Raw genomic sequence first — 14,215 nt, forward strand, 5'->3', positions numbered from 1 at the left:
CTCTGTGATGGCACACTGTGGATTTCACCCAGTAGATATGGGAGTTTATCAAAATTGGTTTGTTTTAATTCTTTGTGGATCTGTTTATCTGAGGGAAATATGTGTCTCTATATGGTCATACATTGGGCAGGAGGTTAGGAAGTGCACTCGTTTCCACCTCATTTGTGGGCAGTGTGCACATAGCCTGTCTTCTCTGAGAGCCAGGTCTGCCTACGGCGGCCTTTCTCAATAGCAAGGCTATGCTCACTGAGTCTGTACATAGTCAAGTATTTCCTTAATTTGGGTCAGTCAAGTGGTCAGGTATTCTGCCACTGTGTACTCCTGTTTAGGGCCAAAACATTCTAGTTTGTCTGTTTGTTTTGTTAATTTTTCCAATGTGTCAAGTAACTATCTTTTTGTTTTCTCATGATTTGGTTGGGTCATATTGTGTGTTGCTTCCTGGGGCTCTGTGGGGTCTGTTTGTGTTTGTGAACAGAGCGCCAGGACCAGCTTGCTTAGGGACTCTTCTCCAGGTTCATCTCTCTGTAGGTGATGGCTTTGTTATGGAAGGTTTGAGAATCGCTTTCCTTTTAGGTGGTTGTAGAATTCAACGCTCTCTTTATGGATTTGATAATAGCAGGTATCGGCCTAATTCTGCTCATCTCTCTCTCTCTCTGGGAGTGCTAAGATCTCTTTCTCTCTCTCACTGGTAGTGCTAAGATCTCTCTCTCTCTCTCTGGGAGTGCTAAGATCTCTCTCTCTCACTCTCTCAATTCAATTCAATTCAAGGGGCTTTATTGGCATGGGAAACATATGTTAATATTGCCAAAGCAAGTGAAGTAGATAATATACAAAAGTGAAATGAACAATAAAAATGAACAGTACACATTACACTCACAGAAGTTCCAAAAGAATAAAGACGTTACAGATGTCATATTATGTCTATATACAGTGTTGTAACAATGTACAAATGGTTAAAGTACAAAATGGAAAATAAATAAGCATAAATATGGGTTACATTTACAATGGTGTTTGTTCTTCACTGGTTGACCTTTTCTTGTGGCAACAGGTCACAAATATTGCTGCTGTGATGGCACACTGTGGTATTTCACTCAGTAGATATGTGAGTTTATCAAAATCGGGTTTGTTTTTTAATTCTTTGTGGATCTGTTTAATCTGAGGGAAATATGTGTCTCTCATATGGTCATACATTGGGCAGAAGGTTAGGAAGTGCCATTCAGTTTCCACCTCATGTTGTGGGCAGTGTGCACATAGCCTGTCTTCTCTTGAGAGCCAGGTCTGCCTACGGCGGCCTTTCTCAATAGCAAGGCTATGCTCACTGAGTCTGTACATAGTCAAATATTTCCTTAATTTTGGGTCAGTCAGAGTGGTCAGGTATTCTGCCACTGTGTACTCTCTGTTCAGGGCCAAATAACATTCTAGTTTGATCTGTGTTTTTGTTAATTATTTCCAATGTGTCAAGTAACTATCTTTTTGTTTTCTCATGATTTGGTTGGGTCTAATTGTGTTGCTGTCCTGGGGCTCTGTGGGGTCTGTTTGTGTTTGTGAACAGAGCGCCAGGACCAGCTTGCTTAGGGGACTCTTCTCCAGGTTCATCTCTCTGTAGGTGATGGCTTTGTTATGGAAGGTTTGAGAATCGCTTTCCTTTTAGGTGGTTGTAGAATTCAACGTCTCTTTTATGGATTTTGATAATTAGCAGGTATCGGCCTAATTCTGCTCTGCATGCTTATGGTTGTGCTTCTAGCATTGTACAACAGAAGGATATTTTTGCAGAAATTAACGTAGCGATGCATCTCTCTCTCTCTCCTCTCTTCTCTCTTCTACTCTCTCTCTTCTCTTCTCTCTTTCCTACTCTCTCTTCTGCCTCTCTCTCCTCTCTCCTCCTCTTCTCTCTCTCTCTCTCTTCTACTATCATCCGTCTCTCTCTCCATCTTCACTCTATCCATCTCTCCCTCTCTTGGTCTCTCTTCTGACGTCTCTCCCGTATTTATCTATCCCAATCATCTTTCATCCATCTCTGCTCTCTTCCTCTACTTCGTCTCCTCTCTCTCCTCTCTCTCTCTACTTATGCGTATGCTACATCTCTCTCTCTCGGTCTCAATCTCTCTCTCTCTGGGTGCTCAGTTCTTTCTCTCTCTCATACTCTCTCCTTTGGGAGAAATATATCATATACTCAATGATCTCTCTCTCGTTCCCCTCTCTCTCTCTCTCTCTCTCTCTCTCTCTCCTCTCTTCTTCTCTCTCTCTCTCTCTCTCTCTCTCTCTCCTCCTTCTCTCGTCTCTCGCTCTTCGTCCTCTCTCTCTCTCTCTCTCTTCTCTCTCTCTCTTCTCTCTCTCCTCTCTCTCTCTCTTCTGGTGCTCAGTCTACTCTCTCTCTCTCCTGATGCCTCTCAGAGTACTCTCTCTCTCTCTACCTATGCTTAAATCCGTTTCTCTCTCTCTGTCTCTCATCAGTCTCTCTCATGTCTCTCTCTGTCTTCTCTCTCTCCGCCTATCTATCCATCTCTCTCTGTTTCTCGCTCTCCATCTCTCTCTCTATCTGCTCTCTCTCCTCTCTTTGGCGAGTATACATTGGCTAAGATCCTCTCTCTCTCTTCATCTCTCTACTGACGTTCTCTCCTACTCTCCGTCTCTCTCTCTCTCTCTCTCTTCTCTCTCTCCTACTCTCTTCTCTCCTCTTCTCTAAGATCTCCTCTCTCTCTCTGCTCTCTCTCTTCTCTCTCTCTTCTTCTCTCTGCTTCTCTCTCTACTTAATCTCTCTCTCTCTCTCTCTCTTCTCTTCATCTCAAAATCTCAATTCAAGGGGCTTTATTTGGCATGGGGAAACATAGTGTTAACATTGCCAAGCAAGTGAGGTAGATATTATTTACAATGCTCTCTATCTTCTCTGGGGATTGATAACATTTGAATTTTGAGTGGGTGGAGGGGACCACAACACCACAATTCTGACACATAATAGGAACTGAATGAAGAATATCAAACTGTCTTCCCCTTTAAAAACACACACTATCATCCCTTAGCCCCAACGCGTCAAAGAGACAGTTTAACAATATCCCCTAAGCCCAACAGTCAAAGGAGACAGTGTACCATTTTCGTAGCAACGTGTTGGAGCATCATACTGGTAAATATAAACATTGGGCTGTGTCGTTGATTATTTCCCACCAATCTTTGGCGAGAGGAAAGGAATAAAGGAAGGGGCGCTGTTGAAGATAAATGATAGTCCAACTTGGGTTTCATTCTGGCAGATAGCCAGGCTACCATTTCTCTCAGCACATTTTGCTTCCATAGTATCAACTTTTAAAGTAAGTTGTACAAATACCTACAGAGTTTGCAATTCCCAAATGGTAAGTCTATTATATCACGGAGGGAAACTTGCATCCGGGGTGTTACAGAGATTATTGGCGTTGCTGTATTTTTCTGAGTGTCAACTGATGTATCCGTCAGACACAGCCAGGGTTCTTACATTGCAAAACACCCCCTCAACCCCTCACCGCTATCGATCACCCTCCTCACCCCCCCGGTCCTCACCCTTCACCCGTCCTTCACCCTCTTCACTTCCACTCACCCCCCTCACCCCCTCTCCTCACCTCCTCACTTCCATCCTCACCCCCCTCCTCACTCTCCTCACCCCTCTCTTCAGCTCACCATCTCTCACTCAACCTCCTCACCCCTCTCCTCACCTCCTCTCACCCTCCTCAACCATCCTCACCCCTCCTCCCCTCCTCCTTACCCCCTCTCTCACCCCCTTACCTCTTTCCTTACTCCTCCTCACCCCTCGTCACGCTCACCCCCTCACATCTCCTCACCTGCCTCCCTCCTCACCCCTCCTCACCCCTCTCACTCCTCTCGTAACCTTCCTCGACCCGCGTCACCCCATACTCCTACAGCCCCCCTTTCCTCACTCCCTCCTTACCCTACCTCTCACCCCTTCCTCCCACCTTGCCTCTCACCCCCTCACCTCTTCCTCACTCCTCCCACCCCCTCACATCTCCTCACCTCCTCACCCTCCCTCACTCCTCTCGTAACCTGTCCTCACCCCGTCACCTGCTTCACCCCTCTCCATCAACCACGTCCTCACACCTATCCCTCTCACCCACCTACCTTACCCTCCTCTCACCGCCCTAAACCTCTCTCCTAACCCTCCTCACCCCTCGTCACCCCTCTCCTCACCCACTCTCAACACCTCACCTCTCTCCTCACTCCTCCTCACTCCCCTCCCAGCCCTTACTGGGCTCCCGAGTGGCGCAGCGGTCTAAGGCACTGCATTTCAGTGCTAGAGGAATCACTACAGACCCTGGTTTGATCCCGGGCTGTATCACAACCGGCCGTGATTGGGAGCCCCTTAGGGCGGCGCACAATTGGCCCAGCATCGTCCAGTTTAAAGGAAGGTTTGGTCAGGGTAGGCCGTCATTGTGACTTGCCTAGTTAAATAAAGGTTAAATAATAAAAAAATATATATAATTACCCATCTCCTCACCCGTCCTCCTCACCCCTCCTCACCCTTCTATACTACCTCTCTTCAACCCAACCCTTCCATCAACAGCCGGAGAGCATTTACATCTGAGCTATTCCTGTGAGAGTGTTAAACACAACAGATTAAGATGCATCGCAAACATCCAAGGCTAGCATTAGCCCACTTATCTGATTAGTGTGGCCGTGCTAACACACATGATACCCCCCGAGCAGCCTGCAGCAGTGGTGCTGGGTAAGGGTCTGTGTAAGGGCCTAGGTAACCGCAGTATGAGCATCAAAGGACACTAACATGGAGGATTAGTTTCCTTCAGTTAAACCGTGTTCAGGCTGGAGGTCAGAGCTGAACGGAAGACAGAGAACCCCCCCTCAGAGACCCCCCCCCCCCAGAGACCCCCCCCCAAACACACACACACAAGATATCAGACCACTTGGTAGAGGGGTTTGGGCAGGGGACTGACATATGGAGGGAAAGGACAGCAACGCTAGTGCTGATATTTCAATGCTTGTTTTTCACAATTTATTTCCCTACTCAGATGTAAAATGAGAACCGTTAGAGAGTGAAATGGTGTCTCAGAGGTTGTGGTTGATTGACAGATAGCTTGTGTAATGCTAATGTTACAGTTTAAGGGTGTTTCAGCATGTTACTGTAAGTAGCAACACATAAGTCTAACCTTTAGCTCCCCACTGAAAGCTGATACCCCCACACACACACTCACACTCATGCACGCACACACACATACACATCTCCCCAAACCCCACCCCACACACACACCTAACTAAATCCTGTTTTTGCAAGTGCTGGTGTAAGATATACCACACCTTGGACTGTTGCTGGCTCTGTCTCCTCACCCACCTCAGTAACAGGAAACAGTGAGCATGATCCATCTCAGATCCTTCCTGTTGTTGGAGGGTCACAGAGTCAGGGCTAGTCACACAATCCTCCCCATCACCACCCCAGTACAAATTGCTTACTGGGACTCATGTCATTCCTAAAAGTGGCCCGTGAACATGCTCGGTGGGGAATATTCTCAAGTTAGTTTGTGTCCTGTCAGCTCCATTCATGAGCACACACATGATTGGCTTGGTGACCTGTCCCTGAGGWAACACACATGGTTGGCTTGGTGACCTGTCCCTGAGGTAACACACATGGTTGGCTCTGTACCTGTCCCTGAGGTAACACACATGGTTGGCTCTGTACCTGTCCCTGAGGTAACACACATGGTTGGCTTGGGAACTGTCTCTGCGGTAACACACATGGTTGGCTTGGGCACCTGTCCCTGAGGTAACACACATGGTTGGCTCTGTACCTGTCCCTGCAGTAACACACATGGTTGGCTCTGTACCTGTCCCTGCAGTAACACATATGGTTGGCTCTGTACCTGTCCCTGCAGTAACACACATGGTTGGCTTGGGAACTGTCCCTGAGGTAACACATATGGTTGGCTCTGTACCTGTCCCTGAGGTAACACACATGGTTGGCTTGGTCACCTGTACCTGNCCTGAGGTAACACACATGGTTGGCTCTGTACCTGTCCCTGAGGTAACACATATGGTTGGCTCTGTACCTGTCCCTGAGGTAACACACATGGTTGGCTTGGTCACTTGTCCCTGAGGTAACACACATGGTTGGCTTGGTCACCTGTCCCTGTAGTAACACACATGGTTGGCTTGGTCACCTGTCCCTGCAGTAACACACATGGTTGGCTGGGTACCTGTCTCTGCGGTAACACACGGTTGGCTTGGTCACCTGTCTCTGCGGTAACACACATGGTTGGCTTGGTCACCTGTCCCTGCAGTAACACACATGGTTGGCTTGGTCACCTGTCCCGGAGGTAACACACACACACACACCTTCTCCCTCTGACTTCCTTTTCTCTGATATACACACATACTCACACACACACAGGCGTGCCCACACACACACACAAACAAGCATGCACGCATACACACACGCTTGCAAGTGCACACACATACACACTGACACACATGTCATTTTAAAAGAGCCTAGCTTGGCAGGTTGCGTGGCAGCAGCCAGTCTCTTTCTACCATATATGAGCTGAGAAGGTCTTCCTCAGCTGTTCGCCACAATTAAACTACTCTCTCTCTCTCTCTCACACACACACACACACACACACACACACACAACACACACACACACACACACACACACACACACCACACACACCACAACACACACACACACACACACACACACACAAATGACTCTTCACTTTCTCCACTACTGCCCTTTCAGTGAAAGCTTACACACTGTAACCTAATATGTGTGTGGTGCAAGGTCACACGCACAGTTAAGTGCCACTGAGTGTGTGCAGCAGTTGTTAGTGATAGCTTATGTATTTGTAGATTTCAACAAACAGGCTTTTCAAATTACAGTTTTTTACAATCACTTTGGCACTAATTTCAGAACCTTGATGTCATTTTTCAAAACTCTAGACACAAACTCACAACCAATGTTCAAAATGCTTTTTTTCAAACTCTACACTTTTTCCAATTGCTTGGATAGAATACACAGCAAAGCTAAGATCATTTGTTCATTGAACTAAAATCACCTGTTCAAAATGGACACACACTTAACATCAAAGTATTACATTTCAAAATGAAATTCACACATTACATCTGAGATGACTTGTCTATTCTTTCATTACAATGATGCTAACTATCGAATTGATACAACCGCTCAAAATGATAAGTAACTGTTGCATTACTCTTAATGCTCCGTTTTATGGAAATGACAAAAACTTCCATGTTAAGATCATGAAAGTTCAGGATAGACGGAGATCCATTGACACCAATTACCGTGTAACATGAACCAATTGGGAAAACATTATCTATGGATGTAATTTAATCCATTTTTAATCAGACACTGTTTCTATGGTCCACGTACACTTTTCCAGACCATGGTTTTTCCAGATTTTTAGGTACACCTATGCTAGTACTGGGTAGGACCCCTTTTGCCTCCACAACAGCCTGAATTATTCACGGTGTTTGTACGTTTAGAGATGCCTTCTGCACACCAGCTTTTTAAACAGCTGTTATTTGAGCATTTGTGGCCTTTCTGTTAGCTTGAATGAGTCTGGGACAATTCTCCTCTGACCTCTTTCATTAACAAGGTGTTTTGCCCACAGAATGCCGCTCACTGAATGTGTTTTGTTTATCGCACCATTCTCTGTAAACTCTAGAGACTGTAGTGGTAAAAATCCAGGAAGGCAGCTGTTTCTGAGATGTTGGAATCACCATGTGTGGCATCAACAATCACTCAACAATCATTCCACGGTCAAAGTTGCTAAGATACGACCAAACACGCGCATCTTTGCCCGTTCTAAATGTTTGGTTCGAACAACATCTTCTAGCTCTCTACTCTATGTACTCTATTTATTGAGTTGCAGGCAGCCAATGATCGCTGTTCGAATGTAACCTTCCTTGATGTGCTAAATCAGGTCTGTAGAGCTGATGGCATGACCTATGTCATTGTGTGGGATAATGTCAGGTTCCAACATGCTCAAATGGTGCAAGCATGGTTTCAGGCCCATCCACAATTTACCACCCTGTACTTACCCKCATACTCTCCTTTCCTTAACCCGATTGAGGAATTTTTCTCCACATGGAGGTGSAAGGTATATGATAGGCGCCCTCACGAACAAGCCACCCTTCTCCAGGCCATGGATGACGCATGCAATGACATCACGGCAGACCAGTGTCAGGCCTGGATTCGCCATTCCCGAAGATTCTTCCCAAGATGTTTGGCTAATGAAAACATCCATTCTGATGTGGATGTGAACCTGTGGCCAAATCCACAAGACAGGGTTGATGGAAATATAGAAGTACAGTAATCAATCTTTTGTTTTGCTTTTTACKGTAAGCCAGGTGAGGAACACTGCAGTTGACCTTTAACTGTTTTWWATTTTTTTGTWGCTAATTATTTTTGCTWTGATTCAAAGAAACCRATGTTGTGATTTTATTGTATTTCATCAATAAATTTCATATTTTGTTCAATGATTCCACTGTGCCTGTAGTATTCTCWCTACTAGTCCTTTTACAGTGATGTATTTACGTGTAGTAGCATAATGAAACATGTATCACATATTTTGTACTACAATATTTAATGATTGTACGAACAACTACACAGTGAAACTATCYGTATCTTGTGTGTGGGTGATCWAAATGAATGTTCCTATGGTATTTCATGATTAATMAGTTATTTGAACCAATGATTCTGCAAGTGCAAGGTTTTTTTAAAGACGTGAATGCACAATGCAATGTTTTGAACATTGGACAGCCTGTGTTACAAGCGATGACCGTTTTGAGTTTTGTGTCTAGAGTTTTGAAAAATGACCACAAGGTTCTGAAATTAGTGCCAACGTGATTGTTAAAAACAGTAACATTCAAAATAAACAAATTAATCACCATTTAGATTGTGGATGGACATTTTCCTTAACATTATATTGTGCTTTACTTAAACATTCACATTTCCTATCTCTGCATCAGTTACTGAAAATGATTCTAATAAAACAAGGAATCACAGACAGGCTTCTAGAGAGACAGAGCAGTTTCCCCCCCCCCCATTTAAACTGATGGCCAGACAGAGAAGAGCCTCTCTCTCTCCTCTCTCAGGAGGTTACCCTTTGTAATAGGACATCTCAACCTTGGCTCTACGTCTGGGGCCTCCACATAAAACACTCAGACGGCGGGAGCAAAACTCTGATGGAGAAAGAAAAATCAGTCAGCTCCCAGCTCGCTTGCCCAAATGAAAAAAGTTTGCTGTGAAGATTGAACTCCATGAGACAAGGTGTACCATTAAATCAATCTAAGCGGCATCTTCCCATCCCATTAGGGAAACCATTGGTCTCTGAGCTGCTTGGAGTTGGGCTACGGTAGTCCCTATCGGTCCCTAGACATAGCAGTCGGCTGCCTCTACTCCCTCACACAGCTCCCCTCCCCACGGTGGGCYTTGGAAAAAATGAATTTATTCTCAGTGATTTACCTGACTAAATAAAGGTTAAGAAAATAAATCGAACCGAGAGTTGGATTAAAAATGACTGATTTGTGTTTTACCATAAATTGCATTCGGAAAGTATTCAGACCCCTTGACTTTTTCCACATTTTGTTACTTTACAGCCTTATTCGAAAATTGATTAAATAGTTTTTTCCTCATCAATCTACACACATCTTTCCCTCGATCCTGACTAGACTCCCAGCTGCAAAACATCCCCACAACATGATGCTGCCACCACCATGCTTCACCAGAGGGTTGGTGCCAGGTTTCCTTCAGAACTGACATTCCGGCCAATGAGTTCCATCTTGGTTTCTTCAGACCAGAGAAACTTGTTTCTCATGGTCTGAGAGTCCTTTAGGTGCCTTTTGGCAAACTCCAAGCGGGCTGTCATGTGCCTTTTCCTGAGGAGTGTCCTCCATCTGGCCACTCTACCATAAATACTTGATTGATGGAGTTCTGCAGAGATAGTTGTCCTTCTGGAAGGTTCTCCCATATCCACAGAGGAACTCTGGAGCAAGGCCCTTCTCCCCCGATTGCTCCGTTTGGCCGGGAAACGAGCTCTAGGACGAGTCTTGGTGGTTCCAAACATCTTCCATTTAGAATGATGGAGGTCACTGTGTTCTTGGGAACCTTCAATGCTGCAGAAATGTTTTTGTACCCTTCCCCAGATCTGTGCRTTGACACAATCCTGTCTCAGAGCTCTACGGACAATTCCTTCAACTTCATGGCTTGGTTTTTGCTCTGACATGCACTGTCAACTGTGGGACCCTATATAGACAGGTGTGTGCCTTCCCAAATCATGTCCAATCAATAACATTTTCCACAGGTAGACTCCAATCAAGTTGTAGAAACAGCTCAAGGATGATCAATGGAAACAGGATATACCTGTTTCCATGGGACACTTTGAGTCTCATAGCAAAGAGTGAATGCTTATGTAAATAAGATATTTATGTTTTTGTTTTACATACGTTTGCAAAAATTTCAAAAAACCTGTTTTTTCTTTGTCATTATGGGGCATTGTGAGTAGATTGATGTGGGGGGGGAAATAATTTAATCCGTTTTAGAATAAGGCTGTAACATAACAAAATATGGACAATTCAAGGGGTCTGAATACTTTACGAATATTTATGCTCAACACACTCTCACTCACTCACTCACTCACTCACTCACTCACTCACTCACTCACTCACACTACTATGTGTGCACATCAGTAACACAAAGCTTTAACATCCCAAACTCACTCAATCACCATTTCCAAAGTGATCTGATAGAGATATTACCTAAATGGCTGTACAAACTGGGGCTGCTAAGTAAATGCTAATATGTGTCAGAGCCTGGTGTTGGATTTATGAGTACCATCTGGTTCCTACAGCATACAGTACAATATTAGCTTACAATGTTAGCTTTGATCAGGACCTCCCTGTTCATTCTCCCCAATCACTCATCACCCTACCCAGGGAGGAATTAGCTGTGAGTTCACTTTAGCCTAATCATGTTTTTCACTGTAGCTCTACACTCATTTGAATAGAAATTTAATTAATTTACATTCCAGCAGTACTGAATATTTATGTTTTTAAAGCATACATGATTGTGCAATTAGACACAACAGTCGTTATTAGAATTCATACATGTTTCCCGGAATATCGATGCTTAAAAATTCCAGGACTGAATATTTATGAATATTTATGTTAATGTCATATTGTTTTATTAAAATATATGGTTTGTAATAATAATGCAATGCTTAGTCACACGTAACATGATGTAAAACATTTGACCAGTGGATAACATAATGTATTGAAGACACTGGTATTTTTAAGGCACATTTAAGGTGTCTAGGCCAAACATAATTATTTAGTAACATTGAAAAAAAGCCACATAATTATAAAACAACCAATAATTGGTTGTACAACAGCTCAGTAAGAGAAAATAGTGAACTTTGCTAAGAATTTCCTCCAATCCATCTGTCCAAACAAGTTTATTTGACCATCCGTCTTCTTGGTCTTAGCTCCAGGTCTAACATTGATGTCTAATACCAMTTGATGAAACGCTAAAGATTTCCCATTACATATCCTAAACCAGTCACTGGCTAATTGGCGTGTTAGAGTCAGATTTACAGCTTCTCTCCTTTCCTTTCTGTCTTTGTGTCTGTATCCCCACCCGCCAGTCTCAGAACGGCTGTATGTTATGATCCCATGTCAGCGAAATCAATCCTTATATATTTTAAGGTTCAGATTTTGATTTCATGAGTCTACAGGGAAACGGCTCTAAAGCGAAAATGACTATTCTACCCTTTTTGTCTTCCATCTGCTGTCCTATTGATTGTCTCTCTCCCCCTCGCTCTGTCATTCTCTCTGTATCCCTCTCCCCCTCTCTCTCTCTTGTTTCCACGCTCCCTTGCTCCCCAGTGGTGACCCCAGGCCTGTTGTATGCTGGCTGGCTAGCGCTGAGCACTGAAGACATAGTTGAGTCAAAAAATACTAACTAGAGTCGGTGATCTGTCTCAATGTGTCTCCTCTCCGTTAGGGAGCTCTGATAATTGTCATGTTGCAGCAGCAGCAGAGGTCATGGTAGTGGTGGTGGTGGTAGTAATGGTGGTAGTGTGTGATGGTGGTGGTAGTGGTAGTAATGGTGATGGTAGTATTGGTGGTAGTGGTAGTGGTAGTGGTGGTAGTGGTAGTAGTAGTTGGTAGTGGTGGGTAGTAGTGTGTGGTGGTAGTGGTTAGTAGTGGTGTTAGGTGTGGTGGTAGTGGTAGTGGGTGGTTAGTAGTGGTGGTGGTGGTAGTAGTAGTTGGAAGTAGTGTGGTGGTGGTGGTAGGGGTAGTAGTGGTGTTTAGTGGTGGTGGTAGTAGTAGTGGAAGTGGTGGTGGTGGTGTGGTAGGTAGTGGTGAGTGGGTAGTAGTGGTAGGGTGGTGGTAGGGGTAGTAGTGGTGGTGGTAGTGTTGGTGGTTGTTGTGGTAGCAGTAGTGGTAGTGGTGCAGTAGTGCTGGTGTTATAGTAGTGCTAGTGAAGTGGTGTGTGGTGGTGGTGGTTGAGAATAGTGGTGGTGGTAATGTTGGTGGTTGTTGTGGTGGTAGTAATGGTGGTGGTGGTAGCGGTGGTAGTAGTGGTAGTAGTAGTAGTGGTGGTGGTGGTTGGGGTGGTGAGATTGGTAGGAGTGGTAGTAGGTGTAGTAGTGGTGGTAGTGGTGGTAGTAGCAGTGGTAGTGGTGGTGGTGCAAGTTGTAGTGGTAGTAATGGTGGCAGTGGTAATGGTGATGGTGGTCGGTTGAGTGTTAATGGTGGTGGTGTTGTTGGTGGGAATGGTAGTGGTGGTGGTAGTAGTAGTGGTGGTAGTGGTGGTGATGGTAGTGGTGCTGGTAGTATTTGTGGTAGTGGTGGTGATAGTGGTGGGCGTGGTGGTACTAGTGGTAGTAGTGTCGGTGATGGTACTGGTACTGGTGTTAGTGGTGCTGGTAGTAGTGGTGGTAGTGGTAGAGTTTGTAGTGATGTTAGTGGTGGTGGTAGTAGTGCTGGTGGTAGTAGTGCTGGTGGTGGTAGTGGTGTTAGCAGTGGTGATGGTCATAGTGGTGGTGGTAGAGGAAGTGTTGGTGTTTGTGGTAGTGGTAGTAGTGGTGGTAGTTTTGGTAGTGGTGGTGGTGGTGTTAGGGTTGGTAGTGGTAGTGGTAGTGGTGGTAGTAGTAGTGGTAGTAGTATTGGTGATGGTTGTAGTGGTGGTGATAGTGGTAGTTGTGGTGGATGTAGTAGTAGTAGTGGTAGTAGCGGTGGTGGTGGTGGTAGTGGTAGTGGAGATGGTGGTGGTAGTATTGGTGATGGTTGTGATGTTGGTTGTGGTAGTGGTAATAATGGTGGAAGTGGTAGTGGTGATAGTATTGGTGGTCGTTGTGGTGGGGTGGTGGTAGTGGTGGTAGTTTTGGTAGTGATTGTGGTAGTGGTCGTAGTGGTATTGGAAGTGGTGGTGGTGGTGGTAGTAGTAGTGGTAGTAGTACTGGTGGTGGTGTTTGTAGTGGTGGTGGTAGTGGTAGTAGTAGTGGTGGTTGTGGTGGAAGTAGTAGTAGTTGTGGTAGTAGTGGTGGTGGTAGTGGTGGTGATAGTGGTGGTGGTTGTGGTAGTTGTTTTAGTAGTGGTGATGCTGGTAGTGCTGGTGGTTGTGGTGTTAGTAGTAATGGTGGTGGTGGTAGCAGTGGTAGTAGTGTTAGTAGTAATGGTAGTGGTGGTGGAATTGGTAGTGGTGGTGGTGGTAGTAGTGGTAGTGGTTGTGGTATTGGTGGTGGTGGAATTGGTAGTGGTGGTGATGGTGGTGTTGGTAGTGTGGTGACGGTGGTGGTAATGGGTAGTAGTAGTGGGTAGGTGGGTAGTGGTGGTGGTTTGTTGTGGTAGTGGTAGTGGTGATGGTAGTGTTAGTAGTGTTGGTGGTAGTGGTAGTAGTAGTGATATAGTAGCAGTAGTATGGTGGTAGTGGTAGTAATAGTGTGTGGTAGTGGTAGTGGTACTGGGCTGGTGGTGGTAGTGGTGGTGGTAGTAGTGGTTGTAGTGGTGGTTGTGGTAGTTGTGGTGGTTGTAGTAGTGGAGGTGGTATGCTGGTGGTGGTAGTGGTAGTAGTGGTGGTATTGGTGGTGTTGTGGTGGTAGGTGGTGGTGTGGTGGTGTAGTGGTGTAGTGGTGGTGGTAGTAGTGGTGGTGGTAGTGGTGGTAGTAGTGGTGGTGGTTATGGTGGTGGTGGTGGTGGTATA

Source organism: Salvelinus sp. IW2-2015, linkage group LG16, assembly GCF_002910315.2.
Source record: "Salvelinus sp. IW2-2015 linkage group LG16, ASM291031v2, whole genome shotgun sequence".
Lineage (NCBI taxonomy): Eukaryota > Metazoa > Chordata > Actinopteri > Salmoniformes > Salmonidae > Salvelinus > Salvelinus sp. IW2-2015.